Source organism: Trichosurus vulpecula, chromosome 5 (assembly GCF_011100635.1).
Source record: "Trichosurus vulpecula isolate mTriVul1 chromosome 5, mTriVul1.pri, whole genome shotgun sequence".
NCBI lineage: Eukaryota > Metazoa > Chordata > Mammalia > Diprotodontia > Phalangeridae > Trichosurus > Trichosurus vulpecula.
In genome coordinates, this window is record NC_050577.1 from 238,651,551 (window position 1) to 238,675,878 (window position 24,328).

Below are 24,328 nucleotides of genomic sequence, written 5' to 3' on the forward strand. Positions count from 1 at the left end.
GGGTATAGTGTCAATGCTGTCCTCTTCTGAATGGGTATTTTGATCTTCCCTATGTCCATAATAAGAATCAATAGTGTTTGGTCTTCTGGTTTGCTTTTTCATGGTGTTTGTGCCCTCCCCACCCCATCTTCTAAAGTGAATCTCTGCTTCTGGACCTCACTGGCTCTGTGTACTGTGGCCTCCAGTATTGTGAGATGTGGAGGAGGGGTGGTCTGGCTACTGGAAGTCTCCTCTTCTTCTGGGCCTGCCCTACAGCTTAGGTAGTCTCAGCAGTCATGTGTGCTGTTGTCTGCTACTCCCCTTGGCTGTGAAAAGGCATGTCTGGGGTCCTGGTGTTGACAATTGCTGGCTCCACCCTGCTGGGACTCAGAAACTCCCACTGTTCTGCTGAGGTGGGGCCTGCTGGGACACCTCTCTTTCTGCAGTAGTCTCCTTCTGCCACCACAAGGGGGGGACTCCCCAGCTTCCCAAGCTACAAGGCTACTGAAGCCCCACTTATGGCTCCTCTATTTCAGTGTTTCTCCTGAGGGGTATTATTTGGGTGAGGAAGGGAAGGAAAGCCATTTTACCTTGTCACCATGGCTCCTGGAAATTCAAGAAGGTGAGTTTCAAACCTTTAGACTGTGTGTGGGCTGGAGGCCTCAGGGGTAGCTTTTCTTGAGGCTGCAGACTCTGGGCTGGTGTCTCTGGTTGCTCCAAAAGACTCCTGTCCTGGGCTGAGAGGCCTGGGGACCACTTACCACTGTCTCTGGTACTTCCACCTTGTGCCTGCTCCTGCTTCCGAATTTCTCCCTCCCAGGGCTCTCCCAGAGAGTGCACTGGCTTGGTTCCTCTGCTGCTCCCATTCTAGTGTGATCTGCTACCATTCTGCACCAGGAGCTCCTGCCCCACTCAGTCTGTTAGTGGCTTCTAACTCTCTCAAATCTGCTCAGATTCACTTTTTTAGAGGTATCTGACAGAATTTGTGGGAGAGCTCTGGTAAGATGCTGTTTTCACATGGTGATCTTTGCTCTGCCCCAGCAAGATCCAAAAATGTTTTTAACCATGTTATTACTCTGCTCCAAACCTTAAATATTTCCTCTTTTCTGCAGGATGCATTATAAATTCCTTCACCTGAAAGTCAAGGACCTTCATAACCTGACCCAAGACACCTTTCTCTCTCTCTCTCTCTCTCTCTCTCTCTCTCTCTCTCCTCTCTCTCTCTCTCTCTCTCTCTGTCCCCTACTTGCCATCCTTTTTTCAAGCAAAGATTAACAAGATTCAATGCCCAGAAGAATCCTGCTTCTCGTTATAAGCTTCCCTGATCACCTTATCTTTATATTATTTCTCTCCTTTTGGAATTTACAGAATCATGAAATCCTAAAACCATATATGAGCTTAAAGTCTATGTAGTATAACTTGTAATAAAACGAAAAATCCTTCAATAACATATATTCAGCCTTTGTTTGAAGACTTTCTTAAGTAGAAACCCATTATCTCCTGCTGTAGTCCATTCTACTTTGAACTGCTCTAATTGTTAGGAAGGTTTTCTTTTTACAGATCTAACTCTGTTTCTCCTCAAGTTTCTTGCCCTAAACTAATTTAATAATCATTTCTGCAATTATCAGTAATCAACACTGTGGCCTGGATGATGCTAGCCCAGGTCAGACAAGAAGGCTAAACAGAATCGATGGCTGATATCATAGGTTGGTTGTCTTTGCCTAAGTTCATTGATAACAGAACTAAGATTCAAGTTACTTTGAAACACATGAGGATGAGAGTTCACAGGTGGGTTGAAAACTATTAGATTATTCTATATGCAGGAAAGGATGAGTAGGATTTCAATTCTTTTAGCAAAAGAAGACAAACTGGCTTGAAGATATAGGACATTAATCCAAATAGTAGAACAGATGTTTGATGGAAATAGTACCAGTAGCATGCTGGGGGAACCAAGTTATGAAGAGATTTAATTTCAGGAGCAGGGATACATTTCATATTTAAGTATTAGATAAGTATATTCTCAGAATGGTTAGGCATCATGGGCATAAATACAGTCCATAAGAGGATTCAGGAGATAGATTAGAAGCCCAATCACTGAAATAATAATCTAAAACAAAATTATGTAAAATTCAGACTGACAAAGCACTTTCCAACAAAAATCCTAGTACAAAGTCAATGCAAGTATTTTTACCCTAGTTTTATAAATGAGGAATCTCAGTCTAAAAAGAGTTTAACTATCTAGGCCAACAAGTTTAAAAAAGTAAAACTAGTTTTAAAAAGTAGAGCCAGGATTTGAACCAAGGTTCCTTGACTCTAAATTCAATTGTCTTTTCCTGAGGGCTTTAGACTACAAGTCAGGGATTTAGTTACAGGGGAACCTAGAGACAAGAAGATACCTAATTCTTGAGAAACTAAGAATGTATAAATTCACTCAAAGTGGAGATGAAAAATAAGATGAGACCTTGGTCATAGAAGAGCAAGGCAATAATGCTGTTAACTGGGAATGAGGATACCAGAGTAAGATCACAACAAGAAGGAAGAATGATTCTACTGATTAACCTTTACCCCCACTACCCATAGTAGGTTTAGGATGAGGTTAGAGTCAAGGGTGGAATTGACCTTGCAGGTGGACAATAAATGCTTAGACTGCAGTATGCTTCTGCTTCTTGTTGAGCAAAGCCAAACATTTTCCACTTTTTTAGAGCAGTTGACCAATAGGAATGGACTATATGATACTTTTTCTCATGTTGTTGCTGGCTACGAAAATGACCTCTTTTCCTATTCCCAGAACTCTGTTTTGATTTTTTCTGAATTAAAAACTATAGTCTCTCTTCTTTCCCTGTCTTTCCCAGCCAAAAGAGGAAAAAAAAACAAACTACCCAATAGGCATATTTAAATTGTTCATGGGGCTTTAGAAGTTTTTAAAAATGGTGCTATTCAAAATTTCTTCAGTTCATGTCAATAGATTCCTTTAACATAGGTCTACAATCAAAAGAGAAGCATTCAGATCTCAGAGAAGACTGTCTAATCTCTAAAAGGGTATTCACCAATACCAAAACAGACTCTTTGTCTTTGTTACTCTTTGATTTTCATTATGACTAAGATGTAGGGTGGTAAAGTATCCAGAAACCTCAGTGAGTACTTGAGTTAGGAGAACTTTCCCATTGTTTTCTAATAAGGAGGGTAGATAACCAGTTTTTAATGTTTCTTATTACTGGATTATTTGATGAAATTAAGGGTTTGCTTTCTTTTGGATATAATTAAGTATTTCTAATTAAAATCAGTTTGAAATAGTGAAAAATTTTGAATTGATTGAGAGGGGTTCAGTGTGATCCAAACAAACCTTCAAAAATTTTAAAGACCACATTTTGCATGTAAATACTGATCCTGGGGCAGGGTATCAAGTAGACCAATATCTCAGTGTTCAAGACTATTATAAGAGAAGCAGAGTTTCAAAGAATAAAGAAATAGTATTTCTTTTGAATTCAGCCTTTGTTAGGCCACATTCAAGGTACTGTATTCAAGTCTGAGATCCACAGTTTAGGAAGGACATTGATATAGCAGAGTGTCAAGACAAAGTAATTAGGATAGGGCAAGGCCTTGATTCTATGTCATATGAAATTCAATGGAAGGAACTGGGAATGTTTATCCTAAGGAAGAAAAGACTCAGGGGCAACAGGATAGCTGTGTTCAATTGTTTGAAGGGCTGTTGTTTGGAAGAAGAATCAGAAATGTTCTATTTGGCCCCAGAAAACAGAGCAATGGGTAGAAGCAAAATTTTAGGCTTGACATTGGGAGGTGGATTTCCTATCAAAGCTATCCAAAGTTGAAATGGTCAGCCTCAGAAAGTAGTGATGCCTCTCATTGGAAATCTTCAACTAGAGCCTGACTGATCTCTTATAATGTATGTTACAATGGATAATCCTTTTTAGATATGAGTTGAGGTCATACCTATGATTTGGGTCACTGAGACCTATTTTAACTCCTACATTCTGTGATTCTGTGATTTGCAACTTTTGGAATGTAAACAATTTTTAAGATAGTGAATGCCTGTAATCGTATTGTAACTTCACTTATGACACAATATAATGGATAAAACCAAGTATACATTACTATTCAGGGCATCAGACAGACTCTATCTATTTTGCACCATTTTAGCCACATAGTAAATACTTGATTCTTTTTTTCATTCATTGTTATATCACATACTTTCTTTACTTCTTTAACAGTTAATAAATGCATTTGAAAACTGGAAAGCTATAACACTGGGATGGGAAACACCTAAAGAATCTGTTTTTCATGTGGGTAATGTTCTTTCATCCATTGTCATTCTCTATGGTGAGAACAACTGTGAAGGAGAGAAATAGGCTATGACTTGATGTTTGTCTTGGATCATCTTCCTAAATATTCTGATTGTGTTTAGGGAATCTTGGTGTTAGGGTTCGTGGTCTAGTTTCTCTGACACCTTGGAAAGTGTGCACCTGTGTTGGAGCAAGTGATAATGATAACTGGGAGGTGGAAGGTCATATAACATTCATTATCTGAATCTTGTTTGCTAAATTTATTTCCTATTTCAGTCACTGCAGTAGGGTATGTGTGTAAGATTGGGTTATCTTTAATTCTTCTTTGCCTTGCTTTGTTTTGTTTTCACAACTATATTGCAAGATGAATGATAGAGAAACTCATTCTATTTCTCATACTACCTTGCATACAGCATGGACTCAATTAAATGCTTATCAACTAACTGCATAAACTTAGTGATTCTTCATGTGAAGAAAGTTCTTCTTGACATACAAAGAAGAAGTCACAATTTTATTTCAAGGAATAGAACTCAGTCTCTTACATTTTTTAACCAATGAAAATGGTCTATCAATCTATTTCCTTATCACCTGCCACCCCACTATCTATGTAACTTTCCAAAACAAACTATGCATTCGTTGGATCCAATCTCTTATATGTTCTGTTTTCCCCTATTAAAATGAAAGTTCCTTGAGGGCAGGGACCATCTTTGCTTTTCTATTTGTTTTAGTCGGGTTTATGACAGTTCCTTGCAGATGGTAAACACTTGAATAATTTTTCAATCACTTCATTTATTTATCATGAGATTGTATAGAAAGATCTGGAAAGGACCTTAGAGACCATCAAGTCCAACCACTCTCATTTTAAAGATGAGGAAACTGATGTACAGAGATTAAACGACTTGGCTTGTGTCATAGTAAAAGCAAGTGTCTATGGTGGGACTTGATCCCAGATCTTTCTGACTTCAAATTTATAACTTTACGCATTGTGACCCATTCATGTTTACCCCATTGACTCATCTGAAGACATTGAAATGAATTTACTCCTGCCCTTCTCCTGCAGCAGAAGAATTACTTGCTTGAAAATTTAGGAGAAGAGATAGGGACAAGACCTATGATTTCATTGGTTTAGGGAAAGCCTGCATTAGGAAATGCCCTGCCTCCATGCCATTGAATACATTTTCTGCAAATTATAGTTTTAGAGGGTTGTCTAAAACACTGATAAGATATATGACTTGCCTAGGGTCCCATAGCTAATATGTGTCCAAGGTGACCCTTGAAAGGCCAGCATTTTTGGCTCTGAGGACAGCTCTTATCCGTGATGCTCCTTTTTAATTAAGTAACTTGGCTTTCTAAATACAATTTGTCCTAAATGTTTCCACTGATCTGTTTTTGCCTCTATGTGATATGTTTTATATGAAATTAAATAAAACATATATATCATGTATATATATATATATATATATATATATATATATATATATATATATATATGATGTATGTATATGTGCATAGATAGATATTGTCAGAGATAGAAATGCACAATTTACCTTAATTTTCTAGGTAACTGTCATTGTATAGATTTGGCCTAATTTTCATTTATAATTCTCCTGTAAATGATATGTTTAAAATATATCTATGTATATATATACCATATGATATATGGGGGGTGATATGATATATATATCATATGATATATATACACATATATACCATATTATATCATATGATATATATCATATGATATATACACATATATACCATATATATGTGTGTATATATACACACATATACCATATATGTGTGTGTATATATACATATATATACTATATGTGTGTGTATATACACACATATACATATACATACATACATACATATACACACACACACACACACACACACACACACACACACACACACACACACTTTCCCTCTTATGTCCTAGCTAAAGTCAAAAAGAGGCTTTCTCTTCTTTTCTCTGGCGGGAATGGGTGTAAGGATTATGTTGTGGCCTTTATACCAAAATTCCATTTCATTCATGCAGTGTTAACATGGCCAATTCTTACCTACTTATGCTCTATTATTCGTCTAATTCATATAAGGAGGGAAATTCAATTATTCTGAAAGATTTACCCCCTTTGGATTCTAATATAATATCTTGCCACCCAAATCATAGCCAATTCTGGGAAGGTGACCCTAGGTCCCAGAAGTCTATGCCAATGTATCCCTAGCTCTAATAAATCCTACCAAACTTGGAAAGCTTTTTGTACAGACCTGGTTAGTAAAAGATTGCATCTTCTGTCTGAATAATATCTCATATAGTTATAGATATAGCATCAAAGGATTGACTAGCAGATTATCATGAACACCAATGAAGTGGGAAAAGTATGAAATAATCTGTAGTGTTGTGAAGTCTCCTGCTTTTGCTATGATGGGGACAAGATTGCAAAATAAGAGCAAACTTGCTAAGTATCACTTAATTTTTTAGGTGGTGCATGAAGAATAATTTATTTTTTGCCAATTGTTACTAATCATAATAAGTGATCTTTGTCTAATATTTAATTTTACGTATCAGTGGAGTAACTCAGCCTTATTTATATTAACATTTTTACCATTAATCAGGGATCATTAAACTAGGTCCATGAACTCCTTATTTTAATATATTTATAACTGAGTTCCAATATAATTGTTTTTATTTGTAATAGTATTTTAAGAGTTTTATGCACTTGAAATTGTCATACTTAAAAAAAGTTCCCTAGGCTACAGCCAGATGACTGAAAGGGTCTGTGACACACCAAAAAGTAAGAAACCACACTCTAAAAGAAATCAGAAATCATTAAAAGTTGTGGTTACCATTGAATTAGGAATTCTACTTATATCAATTATTCAATCAATTAATGAAGTATTTATTGCATAACTATTATATGTGTCTGGAAGCTGCTGGGTGCTTGCAATAAAATTACAAAGAATGAAAATATTCTTAATTTAAAGAAGTTTACATACTAATGTAAATTCCTATCAATCAATAAATCAACAAGTATGTGTTAAGTGCTTAACAAGTGCCAAGAACAGGGGATACAATGGAAAACAATATATTCCTTCCCTCAAGGTGCTTACATTCTAATGGGAGAATGGTGGTTATTTTGCTAGTAATAAGGAAGTTCAAAGGAGGGAAAGGTTTTTGGGGGAATGATAATATGTTTCAGTTTGAACATTTTTAGTTTGAAATGCCTAATTGGTCACCCAGTTCAAGATGTGTGAAGATGATTGTTAGTATGGGATTGAACCACCGGAGAGATACTGTGACTGGACATGTGGGTGAAACCCATGAGATCTTCTGAGATCACCAAGTGAAAGAATATAAAGTAAAAAGGAGCATTGGTAGACACCCATGATTCATGGTCCTAAAATGGTGACTAAGGTGACTAAGAATAATTGGTTAGATGAATAGAAAGAGAAGGCAGAGACCACAGAATCATAAAAGCCTAGAAAGGGGACCATATTAGGGATGAAAAAAATGATCAATAGTTTCAAAAACTACAGTGTTCAATTAGGATTAGGATTCATAACAGGCTACTAGATTTATCAATTAAGTTATCGTTTAGCTATGAAATGGAGAAGAGATCTAGCATGATGGCTAGCAGGCATGATAGAATTAAATGAAGGGTTTTGTTTTATTTAATTTCGTGTTTTAAGGATAGAGAAGACATGGAAAATAAGAGATGGAGTGCCCTTTTTGAAGAACAGAGAAAAGACCTGTTTGTATCTTAGAATGTAAGAGGGGATAGAATATATAATTAAGGTGGGAAGATAAGCAGACTGTGTTATAAAGTATTTTGAAAACTAAAGAAAACTAAGACATGTTATCTTAGAGACAATAAAATGCTACTGGAATTTAGGGACAAGGGGAGTGACATGGTAAGATCTGTGCTCAAAGAAAATTACTTTGCAGGCCTTGTGAAGAATGGATTGAAGTGGCAAAAGATGAGTCAAGGACACTAATTGGGACACCATTGAAATAATCTAGGTGTGAGGTAATGAGGCCTGGGCTAGAGTGGCAGCTGTGTGAGTGGTCAACAGGTGGAATCCAACAGATATTTTAGAGATAGAACCTGAAAGATTTGACAGCCACTAAGTTGGCTGTCAAAAGAGTCAAGAAGAATGTTGAGATAATGAAGCTGGTAAACTAAGAATGGTAACACTTTACCGAAAAGTAGAGTTTGGAAGTGGGATGGGTTTGGAAGAAGAGATGGTGAGTTTTGTTTCGGAGATGTACAGTTTAAACTATCTCTGGAATATCCAATAGGACATTTGGGCTTGGAGATCAGAAAAGTGATAAGAGCTGTACATGTAGATATGGGAAACAGCAACAGAGATTTATGAAAAAAGGAAAGTTGCCTTGTTATGTAACAGGAAGTTCAGAGACCACAGTGAAAGTTAGGATGCAAGGTTGGAGTGGAATATGGGTGGATTATGGTGAAGGAGGATGGAGATAAGAGAAAGGGAAATATAGGATGGAGATAATTTGTTCCTATGTGGCTGATTATTGAATAATACAGAGATAAAAACAGGTTGTAGTAGACTGATATCTGCTATTAATGGGTGATAGATAAATATGAATACAAATTAATAAAAATGAGAAATAATACAGATTCACAATAATAATCATATATATATGTGTGTATGTATGTCAGTTAAGAGAGGAAAAAAGTATTTAAGTGCCTACTATGGGGTTGGCACTTTGCTATGAGGTGTGTGTGTGTGTGTGTGTGTGTGTGTATGTGTGTGTGTGTGTATGTGTGTGTGTAATGAGAGGGAGTATGGTATAGTGAATGGAGAACTAGCTTAAGGATCAAGAAACACTGTATTCAAGTACTGCCTCTGAATATACTGACTGTAACTTGAAATGAGCAGCTTAATTTCTCAGTGTCTCAGTCAACTTTCTGAGACGATAATTTGAAGAATATGGGTGATATGCAATGGTAGAGGTAGAGTCCTTTATGGAAGGCCAAAGCAGCAATACATTGATAATTTTACTTAAATTCACATAAAAGTTACAGAGTAGCACATTTTTAGTAAGGTGAGGAATAATGTTCAAACAATTTTCACTTCCCACAGCTGGAAAGGGCCCCCCTGTGAAGGAGGAAGATTCCCAGTATTGGCAGGTTTCAAGAATTGTTTGATAAGCATTTTTTTAGTTAATGATGTTATCTAAGTTATTTTTACATAGGCTAATAACATGGATTAGATCATCTCTAAGGTTCCTTTCAAGTTCTCTGATTCCAACATGAAGTCCATCACCATTTTTGCAAACAATTTAAAGGCCATGACCTACCGAAAATGTATGAGATAGTCCTGAAGGGGCCCCCTTACCCAAAGGCAACAGAAATGAATGGAAAAAGAGTTAGATAAGCATCAATTGAACTCTAACATCATCCTCACAATGGATTTCCAGCAGAATAATTTTAATTATAACATAAGCAGCTACAGCCAGATGCACTGACACCCCTTATATGTGACACAATGCTGTTATTATGAAACTATTTTCAGCAGCTCATAATTGGAGAATCTAAAGATAACTCCTCGTATACATTCAAACACGAAGGTTCCAGGAGGGTTATTTGTTCTGGTGAAAGAGAGAGTAGACCTCTTTGACTCCTATGTAAATGTTCACAGAATTCCTCATTGCTGTTCTATTTGTGAAAGTGCCCCAAAAGAGAAATGAAAAAAATGGAGCTCTGCACCCTCATTTCATCTTTCGGGAAACTTCCATCAGTCGTTTTTAGTCCTTCCATAAGTATACTTTACAACATAAGCACATACAACTCCTCTGGTTCTTTTAGTTGAAAGGATAAGTCAATATATCCTTCAGCAATGTTGGTCATAGTATCTAAAACATACCATATTAGAGTTGTGCAAGGTGGATTTGAGAATTTCAGTGGTTACATGACTTGCCTGTTGTTATACAGCCATACCCCATCATCTCTTGAAATTATAATCCATTAAATATTGCTAATCATAGATCAAAAGATTTCAATATTATATTTTTAATATTAAAAGCAAGATTATCTTTCATAGTCTTAGATCATAGAATTAGAGCTAGAAGGAACTTTGGAGTCCATTTAATCTAACTCCTTCATCTGAAGCCAGGATAGTCCAGTGATTTGCCTAAGGTTACAAAGGTCAATTCACCTCAGTCATTTGCTAAGATCTCAGAGTGATCTCAAGTGTCTGATCATCCTGTGTGGTTGTAAGCCATGGACCACAGTCCCCAAAGAATGGAGGTGGAGAGTTGTCCACAAGGCAAATGAAACAGTGTGGCAGGGAATTTAGCTGCAGCAGCAGGTCCCAAGTAAGGAGCTGCACGAGGTAAGAAATTTTTATTTAAAATTTCTTCCTACAAACAACAATGTGTGCTAGGTGGGCAAGTTTTATTGTTCCTGCTTTGCAGCTGAGCAGTTTTATCAGAAAAGTTACTGGGCTTACCCAAATGATTTGCCCAGGGTCACATAACCAGTAAGTGTCTGAAACTAGATTTGAATTTAGTTCTTCCTGACTCTAGGCACAGTCCTCTATCCCCCTACTTCACTTAGTTAAGTCTGGTTAACTCATGCAGTAAATATGTGTAAACATTTACCTTTTATTTTTCCTAATGGATGGCAAGAAAAATTTCAAGAACTACAATAAAAAATAGCATTTGACATATGTCATTTTGTTAGAAATTTCAGTTTTCAGAATCATTTAAAAGCAGGAAGGATCACATTTTTAAAATTTACAACCAAAAGCTATTTAAAAAAAAACTTCCCTGTTTTCTTTGAGTGTGACAAAAGTTGGATCAAGTCTGGTGATCCAGGAAACATCATTTATCTAAATAGTTCATAACAAATATTGCTCATATTTCACCTGCAACAGTTCCCTTTAGAAGGAATCAATGCCTCAAATGCGTAATGTCTTGGCTGTTACACTCTATCAACTTACTTTTAAAATCCTTTGGCCATCACCAGGATGAACTGACTGAATGTACTGGCAATTCTTTTCGTACGAGGGCTAAGCCTCTTTCCATCATGACAGCATCTTCCTCAGCTGTCTTAATATTTTTTGTGCTTTCAGTGATAAGGATGTCAGATGTGATCTGGCATTTGCTCCTTGATAATAAATAATGATGGGATAGATATTTTAAATTCACATACAGATTTATTCAAGTCTTTTTTAAGGATCAATGCTTTTAATTCTCTCAATTAAAAAATATGGCAAAGTGGATGCGGAATTGTGATTTTATAATTGTAGTGAAATTCCCCAAGGAGGGTCTTTCTAGAACTTCAGCTAGAATACTAAGAGTTTTAAGTAACTTGCCAAGAGCCACATAGTATGGTCAGAGATGGGTCTTTTACTTATACCTTCTTGCCTTTGAGGCCATTTCACTCTCTACTAGTCCATACTGCCTTTCCTTATAATATCTAAAATCATGGAATTTCAAAATTGGAAGAGTTCTTAGTGATCATTAAGTCTATCTAGTACTAGAAAAGGTAGATCCTCTAGTTATGTTGACCTAATCCATCTGAAGAAATCTTTTCTCCCAGCTAAAATTCCCATATCCCTTAAATCATTCCTGTATGACATGAACATAAAATCCTTTATCATTCTTTTTTGTATTCCCCTTTAAACTCTCTAGCTTACCAGTATGCCTCCTGAAATGTGGTACACAAAATTAAAACTATACTAGATATGATCTGGCCAGGGTATATGTGTGTGTGTATAACAAGACTATTAGCTACTTTTGCCATCAAGCTTGGGTCCTCATTCTAGCTTAAAATTGCAAGAGATCTCTTTCTTGTCATATCCCACTGATGATTTGTACTGAGCTTGCAGACCACTGAGGCTCTAAGATCTTTCTAAAATTAATTATTGTCTAAATACATTTCCCCTCCTGTACTGAAGCAAATGCTTTACTAACAAGGTAAGGCTTTAGATCTCACTCTGATAAATTTAATCTTATTAGATTCAGACCAATGTTCTAACCTGTCAGAATCTTTTTGAGTCTTGATCCAGTGAATTATTGATCCCTCCCATAAGAATAACTGAACTTAGAAGCATTTTTAATATATATTCTTATGTTCATATATTTGTTGATTTTGGTCAAATTCCCTATTATGTACTACGTATATATGTATATACATGCATGTATATGTTGTAGTCTATCAAAATATTCATTTTTATATATGTACAACATTTCTCATTTACAAAAATAAGTCTTTAAGCTAAGTGGGCAGGTATCATTTGGCCTGCTTTACAGTTGAGCAGTCTGTTGGCAGAAAGGTTAATGAGCTTGCCCAAAGTAACAAAACTAGGAAGCAGGAGAACCAGGACTGCAATTTAAACCTTCTGCTTTGAGTCTACACCAAAGATCCTCGAAGAATATATATTACGTTGAGGACTGTTACTATGTCTTACTCAAATTATCCTGCAGGAAGCAGGACTGCAATTTAAACCTTCTGCTTTGAGTCTACACCAAAGATCCTCGAAGAATATATATTACGTTGAGGACTGTTACTATGTCTTACTCAAATTATCTTTTGGGGGGACTAAAAACCTCCAGTTACTCTAAACAACTTTCCTATGACATGGTTTCTAGTCCCTTTGCTATCATGGTTGCCATCCTTTGAATGTCATTGCTAAAATGTGTGTATTAGGCATTAAAATTGCGGCCAAATGAGTACCTGTTACATAATCTTTCAGTTCTGTTCACATAACCACGATACCCCTAATGAAGGGCAGTTAAGTCGTTCAGTGGATAGAGCATGAAGCATGGAGTCAGGAGAACTCCTCTTTGTGAGTAAAAATATAGTTCCAGATCTCACTAGTTGTTTGACACTTGGCAAGTCCCTTAACCCTGTTTTCCTCAGTTTCCTCATCTGTAAAATGAGCTGGAGAAGGAAGTAGCAAATTTCTCCAATGTTTTTGCCAAGAAAACCCCAAATGGGGTCACCAGACATGACTGAAAATGACTCAATAACAAAAACTCCTAATATGTGGAAACAAAATTTAAAGACTAAAACTAAGTAAGAAATTATTTTCTTGAATCCTCCAAATGGCAATGGGACTATGGTAATCTTGTCTCATATGCCCCAGGGCCTTTGCCTAGTAAATTTGTTTTCACCAGAAGCTGCAACCGTCTATTCAGAAAGCAGATATGTAAGTTTTTCTGAGTAGTGCTTAAAGTTGAAAATTTTAGGCCTTGCTTTTATTTCTATATTTTAATATTTATATATGAAAACCTCAAGTTATCTGTCAAGGATCATGTTGCTAGTGTGTTGTAGCCAGAAGTCAAATGCAGTCTGACAACTCTAGAAGGATGTCTCCAGCACAACAAATCACAGATGGTGGGATTGATCTGCAGTCTACCTCTTCTTGGGAACCTTTCTCACCTCCTGCTAGATGAGACCACTTCACAGTTGCCTGCTCCTCTTATGCTGACTCTTGTCATCAGAGCACCTGATCTAGGGCTCTGTCAGAGGGAAAAACCCTCAACATTTGCACAGCTTTTCCAAGTCTGCATCCATGACTGAGCTCAAAGTGGTTTCACCTGTTAGCCATTAGCCAGCTCTGCCAAGCAGCAGATACAAAGCCTTCACTCAGTTTTGCTGTAATATATTTTTCAAAAACTCAAAAGAAAGAGTGAGAGAACACAGAAAACTGTCCCACTTCACAGCAACTCATAAGTGACAGTTTTTTGACACTCACTTCCACAAGGAACCTTCAAGCTTGGTTAAGGTAAAATCCCATATTTATTGTATATCTTTTGGTGCAGTAGGAGCTGTGGGCTGAAAAGGGTTGGTTTGCACTACCCCCACTTTCAACCCACCCCCACCTTCAATCCTATCCATACCTTTGCCCCTACCCCAATTCCCATTTTCACCCCCACCCCTACCCTTATCCTCACTTAGCCTTATCTCCATACTTACCCTTATCCTAACTTTTAGTCTTACACCTACACCCTCATCCCCTTTCTTCCATGGTCTTGCTCATGCAGCCAAGCAGTAGCTGAGGCACAATTTATTGTAGTATTTATGTATTTCTTAACACTTGGCATACACAAAGCTGTGCTGTTTTTATTTAGTTCTTATCCTTTAAAAAACAATCATTAATGAAGTTTTGAGTATGGTACCCTTAACCTTATTTTACCCATAATGTTTGTGGTTTTTATTGCATAGTTTTGCATAGTATGTTGCTTTTGGGGAATGTATAAATTGTGGTATAGCAGAACTAACAGTATCTTCTTCCAGTCATCTCTTCCCTATGGCTGGTTATATAGTACAATCTCTGGCACCTTTTCTAAGACCCACCTCAATGTTTCTTCTGAAATAGTGCTGAGTTCTTTCAGCAGCTCTCAATTCAGCTTATTTAAAACAGGGTCTTTTCAGTGAGATGGTGTAGCACCAATGCAATATTCACAGTGCGTATGGCTGCTATGAATATGCTAGCATAGTTCTGAATTGCAAAATATAACACTCACTTCATTGAAGGCAGAACCAAAACATTTATTCAAACACCATAAAGACAAATCCATCATAGCAAAAAAGAAATCTATACACATTAGCAATGCAGGGGGCACCAACATCCCCAAGCCTTCCCGCAAACCAAGTTCCCTTAGGCAAAATGTCCCTCTCTCACCCATGCTAGCTGCTGCTCTCTACCTCCTCTCTCTCCCCAAGCTGCAACAACCTACAACTTCCTGCTCCTCCCACCACAGGCTCATGTGACTCGGGCTTCCATGTGACCCAGACAGGTCATACGGGCCTATTAATGGATGGGAAAGATCTCCCCATTTACATTGCCATTACAGATGAATGACTTTTATTTTGGTAATAGACCTTTGGCAATAAACTAAAATCTACATTTCTGCCATCTTCACCATCAACAAACCATATATATTTGCCCCACAGTTATGAATAGTTCTAAGAGTCAAAATTTCCTAAGTATTGCCCTCAAGGTTCTTGTGCTGATCAAAATAAATAGATGATAAGACACTTTGGCTATTTTTACTCTGAGTACATGTCCTTCTTTGGGGATTGCTTTTAAAAATATCAATTTCATAATTGACCTTGTTTTCTTTCTCTTGTCCATCTTAGATACACGTCCTTAATAAACCTATTAAATTTCATTCTATTTATTTTAATTTCTCATTCTAGACTGTTAAAATGTTTTTAGCTCATCATTATTATCCAGCTTGTTAATTATTCTTCTAGACTTATTTATCATCTATAAATTAAATACGTATGTGATGTATGCCTTCATTCATGACATTGGTAAAAATCTCAAATGTTATCCTCAAGACCAAGGACAGAGCTCTTCACCACACTGTTAGAAATCTTCCAGTCTGGTATGATCCATTTTTCCACCAGTATTTAGGTAAAATCTTTAAACTAGTTGTAACCCATTGGTGCTCTTAACCAGCCATATCTCCCCATCTTGTCAGCTCTTATGTAGTGAGATAAAACTAATAGTAACCAATGATAGATTGTTCCAAATCACTAATAACAAATGCAAGAAAAAAAAACAACATGCCAGGCTTCATTTCATACCCATGCAAACAGACAAAGGATGACAAAAAATAAAGTGACTAAAATATCCTTAGACTCAGAGTTCTAAATGTTATGTGTATATCCCAAAGATGCAAATGAAATAAAAGAGGACCTCAAAAACCTCAAAATACTGACTGTAGATCTTTTGACCATAACAAAGAACTGGAAGCCAAAGAGATGATCATCAACTGGAGAATGCTTAAAAAATTAATAGTACCTGAGTATGACAGATTATTACTGCATTATAAGGAATTGAGAATATGAAGAATGCAGAGATGCAAGGCAAGATTTATGTGAATTATTAAAAGTGAAGTCAGCAGAACAAGGAAATCAATAAACATAATGACAATAACAATGTAAAGTGGAGAATAGAAGAATAACAGTGACAAAAAGTAGAAATTGAATACTGTGTAATTATTATGACCTAGTTTGATCCCCAAAGAAGACATTAGAGGAGGTACCTTTCTCTTTTCTTTGCTGAGATTGGGTGTATGTGTGTGTGTATGTGTATGTGTGTGTATACATATACACACACATATGCATGCATATATACATACATACATACACATAGAAACACATATGTGTATGCGTACATATAGGTTTACACACATATGCACATGTATGTATATGTATGTATATGTGTGTATATATGTGTGTGTGTACATATAATTGATGTGTTGGGTTAGTTTTGCTATACTGTTTTGTTGCTTCCCTTTTATTCATTGTCATAAAGGATAGAATCCTGCACAGGGAGAAGGATGGATGAGCTATATTAGGAAATAAAGTTGATATAAAAACAAAAGATAACAATTTAAAAAGAAAAATAGATTGGCTTGTATTTTAGCTGTCTTTTTCTGTGTCTGAATGCTATGATCATGTGCTGAATACCCCAGTATGTGACCAACATTGCATTAGATGCAATAGTCATAAAATAATTCTTAACAAAGAAAATAACCTTAGTGTGGCACTTTTTGTTCTGGATGAACCAATGGCTCAGACTTATTACTGTTTCCCTTAAATGGTTCTCACAAATCTTCCATTTTATATTAAGTAGAATATTTTGTGAATTATTGACTAGAGACTTCAGTCTCTAGTTTAAAAAAATTATTTTCTTCCTCCTTTTGAAAAACAGGATAACATTTTTCTCATCTTTCTCTGGGACAGTTTTGCCATTGTCCACAATTTTTAAGTTTATCAGTAGTTGTTCAGGTATTGTATCTGCAAATTATGTTAGTATGCTGGGATATAGCTTGTCTGGGCCTGGTGACCTGAAGTCATTGAATTATAGCATTCACATCTCAGTCCTCATTTCAATTGTTCAAATCATCTTTTCTTTCAAAACATCAATTTAACCTCCTACCCCTCACCTACAGCAGATGACATAGCCTCTTACTTCTTTGAAAGTACTGAAGCAATTTGCTATGAATGTATGTATGGAGACAGACGGGCAGACATTCATGGCAAATTTCTGTATACATACACACACATTTAAACATATACACATCTAAAGTTTTATTGCTGCTGAGATAGATATATGTACTTATGTATATGTGTATATATAAATATATGCATATATGTGTATGTATACATATATTTTACAGGGTATCCCTAAAGTCTGGACAAATAGGCAAAAATGCACATTTTGAAATATTTGGAATATTAACAGATCTTAGCCCCCTTGACTCCTTTTTCTGGTGAATGCTAAAGGACAAGGTGTACTCAATGAAAATCATAGATGCAACACACTTGATTGACCGCATAGAGTGAATGTGCTAAAATTGACGGCAATGTGGAGGTATTGCATCAAGTTCATGTGAATCTTGCAAAGCGCATCAACCTTTGTATCACAAATGATGGAAATCATATTGAAAATGTCATTTTTAATATTCCAATTGATTAAAATGTTGTTGCAAATTTCATTCATTTCATTTCTTGAAAATATGCATTTTGCCTCTGTGTCCAGACTTTAGGAACACCCTGTATATGTGTATGTATGTATATGTCAATGGATCCTTAGCCTGGGGTCTATGAACATCTTTTAAAATATTTTACTAACTTAATTTAATTGATTTAAATTGGTTTCCTTTGTATTCAAAAACATTTTATACCCTTAAAATATTATTTTGTGGAGTCATTTGGCTTTACCAGACTACCAAATGTATCCATGACCCACAGAAGAGTTTAAGACTTCCTGCTTTTGTTATACAAGACGGAATATCTCTATTTTTCACCACAGATAATCCTTTGCCCTTTACTTCATTCTCTGACTCCCTCCCAAAACTTACTTCATCAGAAATTTCTGACCAATCCTCAGTTTTTTCCCTCTCCTCTCTCTCTTTTCTGTTTCTCTCTCTCAAGATGCTCAGCTCCTTCTCTCTATTTTGAGATTACAAGATGCTATTGCTCTGCACTTGAGTAATAAGCCTGCAATAGATAATTTTCCTCTAGGTGGCTGGGGTGATATATCCTCTCATATTCCCAATTTCTACTTTATTAAAATGCTAGGCTCCCCTCTGTGAAGACAAAGTAAGAGATACATGATTATGTACCTTTAACTTTACTTCCTTTAAGCAATACCTACGAGTCTACACATCCTGCATCTAGTCATCTGTGGTGAGAATGAATTATGGCTGCCTTTGGACCCCAATGTATCCCCATGCCAGTTTCCTTAGAAGGCATGTCTCCCATGTCAATCTAGGACAAAAATCATGCATTGTCCATGGTCATAAGAGTAAAAATAATAGTTGAGTTTTTAAGTCCTCTATTCTCTTCTCTGGTGAAAATTCATTTATACTTCTGTTTCTCCCATTACATTGGCACATTTGAGTTTTATTCATTACTCTTAATTGAGGAAATAAAGGGGAAAGATTTGGCGGACTACTTTCCTTGAAGTTTGTAGCATATATATGAGGCCTGAATATACATGTTCTTCACATGGCACCTTATTTTCATTCACATGAAGGCCTACAGATAGGCCTATTATATATGTGTTTATATGTATATGTGTGTACATATGTATGTATGTCAATGGATCCTTAACCTGGGGAGGTGAAGACTTTTATAAGTTTCCAGGAATACAATAAAGAAGAAAACCCATTACAATAGTCAATTTTTTGCTTACATATGGTGAAACTCTTATAGTTACTTATCAGATATGACCATAGCTCATGGCTGACATGAGTTATTCATTTGGTCTATAAACTGTACCTAATACAAAGTCTGATCCATTCCTACCACCATCACAAAAAAGTCATCCCCTTGACTCTTCTAGCCTTTCCAGACATTGCTTCAGCCGTTATCTCCCCTTCATTGCTTACCTCCAGAAAAAGGTTTTTCTCTTATCATGATTACTTTCTCACCCACCTCAAATCTTGCGATCTATTTTAGTCTTCATTTTTCCTCTGAAACTATTCCTTTACAAGTCATATATAATGACATAATTGCCAACTCCATTGAAGTTTTTGCAGTCTTCATCCTTTTTTTCTGTCTGTAATGTTTAAATAATTAACTACTCACTCCCAAAGGATTCTGTCTTCTCATTTGGCTTCAGAAATGCCAGTGTTTCCTGGTTCTCACCCTACTTCTTTAGTCATTCTTTCTCTGCTTCTTTATGTAATTTCTTTGCCTTCTTCCCAAGGCATCAAAGTAGGATCATAGCAACATAGGTTTGGAACCAGAAAGATCCTAGGGGCCACTGAGTCCCACCCCCACATTTTATAGATGAGGAAACTGAAGTTCAGAGAGGTTCTGACTTGGTCAGGATTGCAAGCTAGGAAAAATCTGAGACAGGAATTGAATCCAGGTCTTCTTGGCTCCAAGTTCAATGCTCTATCTACTATGCCATTTTGACTCTTAAGAACATCATTAAAAATTACAATTATAACTATATTTTTTCCACAAAATATTAAATATAAAATTAAGCCTTTTATCAAAATACTAATTACTTATAGCAATTTGGAGGCATAAAGATAGCTTAATTACATATTTTTCACTCAAAATTTAGTCTAATTTTTATTCATGTTCTGCCTCTGAAGGTATCCTGGAACAACATTTCTGGGTTCCATCATTATAGATACCAATTTTGAAATATTTAATGATTTGCTTGGTGTTGGAAATATTGCTGTAGTCAAAGGGAAGGCACAAATGTGTTAATTAGGGAACAACTTCAACTACTGTTACATTAATTTCTTATTCAGGTTAAAGGAGACCCTGACCTTACTAAACTGGCAAAACTGATTTTAAACACAATGGGCTATGAAAATTATATTAGATCTGCAGAATTTTCCTATTCTCAAACATTTATGAATTTACTTCCTCGCCCCATCCTGCTGTAACCATTTGCACCTCCTTATACTTGGTGCATCTAGGAAGAATTTAGATATGGCTTTTCTTGCTTCAAAACATGCTCAGAATGCCCAAACAGGTAGTCCCTTCAGAAAAAAAAATGGAAAAAATGAGCAGGTGACTTATTTTAAAATAATTTTCATGATATCATTTAATCTGCCTCAATATTTTAAAGCTTCCAAGCATGCTGACAAGGATTTCTTTGTGAAGTAGGAAAGAGCCAAGTGACCTCTGGATTTCTGTGTGATGGCCTTAATTTCATCCTTCCACTTCTGATTGGGTGCAAACATCTAGAGGCTTCTTTATCCTTCTTCTCTAACCAGACTCTTCTTTTCTGCACCTTTCATTTGTTTTTGCTACCCTCTTATTCTCCTCTCTTCTTTTCCCTTGCATGAAGTGGAGGACATGAAGAAGGTTAATAACAATTGATGTTTATATAGAAATTTAAGGTTGGGAAAGCACTCATCTCCTTGAGGCATCCTAGCACTCCGTATGAGGTAAATATTAAAGCTATTATTATCTCTATTTCATCAATATCTTCACATCTGCTAGCATCTTTCTTGCTACAAAAATCATGCTCAAGTCTCTCACTTAAATCAGAAGACCAAAAACTATCTAATCCTCCCACCAAAACAACAACAAAAAACAATGCCTTCAACTAAATTTGGCTATACCATTCCTTCATGCTCTTACCTTAAATCCCTCTTTCCTTCCTCACTCTTAGAAAAAATCAGCTGAATGTACAATTGCTGCTCCTTCATTTCAGTTCACTTCTTAGTTTATTGAAATTAGGGTTCAGACCCAACTATTTGCTTAAAAATGCTCTCCCAGGTTACCAACAACCCCTGAATTATTAAATCTGCTTATGTTTTCAATTTCTTCATCCTACTTTTTCTTTCTCTAGCTTTTCATCCTGTTGACCTTCCCTTCCTCCTGGACATAATCTCCATCTTTTGTTTCTATGATACCACATTCACCTGATTGATTCTTCTTAGTCTCCTTTACTGGATCTGTTACTTGCTCCCTTTAATGTGAATATTTAACAAGGATTAATCCTAGAGCCTTTTTTCTTCTCTAAATATGTGCCATCTTGGTGACCTCATTGGTTCCCATGTCTTCAAATATCAATACCATGGAGTTAAATCCCACATCCAAATACCCAGTCCGAGTCTTTCTTATGATCTCAGTCCCAAATCACCACCTGCCTATCAGATATTTCGATGGACATTTCACAGCATCTCAAACTCCATGTGTCTCATACTGATTTCTTTATCTTACCTCTGACCCTATCCCTCCTACAGACTTCCTTACTGCTTTCAGGAATATTGTCATCCCTCTAAAGTTGCTGTAATACCAATGCTGCTTGCAGCTGCTGTGGAGCTGTAAGGCCAATAACACCAGGACACAGGAGAGCTGCTAGCACAGGTTCTTTGATCTGCTTTTCTAAGGAAAGCAATTTTAAGGGGTATACAATCTCACTTTAATTAAACATACATGTATAATTCACTTAGTTCAAGGGAAAAAGTCAGCACCCTGAACTTCAGAGAAAACACAAACAAATTACAAGGATAAATTATATAAACAGAGCAAATAACACAGATCAGCAGATGGGGCTTCTAACTGTCTATCCATAGCAATACATACATGGTTACCAGAGAGAGAAGCACCAACACCTGGGTTTTCAAAGCCAGAGGGCTTCTTAACAGCTACCCAGAGTCTCATCTGGCAAAATCCCACAAATGCTCTTCCAATGAGTGAGCTTCTGAATCAAAACCTCACATCAAAGTACATATACTGTTTCCAATCAATGACTCTTGATTCAATCAAACACTCTTGATTCAAACAAAGGCAAGACTCATCAAAGGCACTTGATTGCCTTAGTGTTGAGAAGCACTCCAAAAGAAAAAAAAAACAGACAAAACTTTGCTTACCTTTACAATTCCCTCAGCTTATAACCCAGTTATCCTTGATTCTTTGCTCTCCCTCAGCACCCATATCAAAACAGTTGCCAACTCTTATCAATTCTACTTCCATAAAATCTTTTGTATCAGTCCATTTCTCCCCATTTACATATACATCATTCTGTTTCGGGCTTCTTAAGGTCTTGAGTGGATCACTGAAATAGCATCACTGCTCAATCTTTGTCAAATGCCAAAGTTACCGACCTAATACACTTTCACAAAAATACTCAATGGTTCCCTTTCACATATGAGATAAAATAAAACCCTTTGTGGTCTCAACTCCTCACTCTCTCACCCTGCCCAACCACACCATATTCAGTCTATTAGCAATCATATTGCATCTCCTCAGTCAGGGTTGAATTTCAGAAGCATTTCAGCTCCTCCCACCTTCTGAAGTCTTCCATGTAATCAAAATGGATTTAAGGGAGTTCTTTTACTGGGATGTCCCTATACCACCAGAGCACAGACTTTTCTTCTCAACTAAAGCCTAGCAGGATAGCCAACCTAGCTGCCTCTAGTCCTGACCTTTTAATCACTAGTCCTGACCTTTTAAAAAGTGCACCAAAAGATTCATGATGGTGAAGAGCCCACAACATTGTTAGTATTCTCAACCATTTTTGTATGCATCATTTCCCCACAAACCCCCATTAAGTAAAACTGTTGCCTGCTCTTTATTTCCTATCATCAGCTGAATGACAAGCTTTGAAATGTCACCAATTACTTGCTTCTCCCATTCAAATCAATGCTTTTCTTGGCACATCAGCACAATGAAGATATTTAAGATTTCTTCACTCAAGGCTTCCCACATTTTGGCTCCACCTCATGCTTTAATCTCTTCTAGCTTTGTCTTGATTCATTCTTCATTGTGCTCCTTTTCAGTGTTTCTATAGCAAGTTGTAGTAGAGTGGAAACAAATACAGAGGAGCAAAAAATTACTCAATAGCACTTCTTGATTTCTACACACACACATATACACACATATACATGTGCATATGCATATACATATATATGTCTTGACAGTACCAAATCAAGAAATGAAGTGCATATCGGATTAGTATTTCCAGTGTACTTGTTATAAAAATTTGTTTCTCACAGATGATATTCCATCTCCTATGTTGATGCCTTTGTTCCAACTGTCTACCATGCTGGGAATGCTTTCTCTCCTTACCTGTGCTTTTTAGAATCCCCATCTTTTTCTTTAGATCAAGCACCATCTTCTTTAAAATCACTTTCTCGTTCTCCTTCTGGCCCAGGGTCTTCTCCTATAATGTTACCTTATACCTAATCTCTTTTTATCTTGCATATAAATATAATCTCTTTATAGTTTTCAACATTCACTTCCATAAGTTTTAAATGTTCTCCAGCTCCCTCCCTTCTCCTTTCCCCAAGACAGCATGCAATCTGATATAAGTTCTACCTATACATGCTCATTAAACATATTTTCACATTAGTCATATTATATAGAAGAATTAGAATGAATGGGAGAAATCACGAGAAAGAAAAAAAAAACAAAACAAAACAAAAACAAAGCAAATAGTATGCTTCGATCTACATTCAGACTCCATATTCCTTTCTCTGGATGTGTATAGCATTTTCCATCATGAGTCTTTTGGAGGTGTTTTAGGTCCTTGTACTGCTGAGAAGAGCTAAGTCTATCAAAGTCAGTCATGACTCACTGTGGCTATTATTGTTTACAAAGTTCTCCTGGTTCTGCTCACTTCACTCAGCATGAGTTCATGTAAGTGCCTCGAGGTTTTTTTTCTGAAGTTTGGGTGTTCATCATTTCTCATAGCACAATAATATTCCATTGCATTTCTATACCACAACTTATTCAGCCATTTATTTACCAATTGAGGGGCACCCACTCAATTTCCAGTTCTTGGACACCACAAAAAAGCTGCTATAAATATTTTTTGTATATGTGGGTCCTTTTCCCATTCTTTGATCTCTTTGGGATATAGCCCTAGAAGTGGTATTGCTGGATCAAAAGTTATGCACATTTTTATATCTCTTTGGACATAGTTCCAAATTGCTATCCAGAATGGTTGTATCAGTTCACAACTCTACCAACAATGAATTAGTGTTTCAATTTCCCACATCTTCTGCACCATTTATAATTTTTCTGTTTTGTCATGTTAGCCAATCTGACAGGTGTGATGTGGTA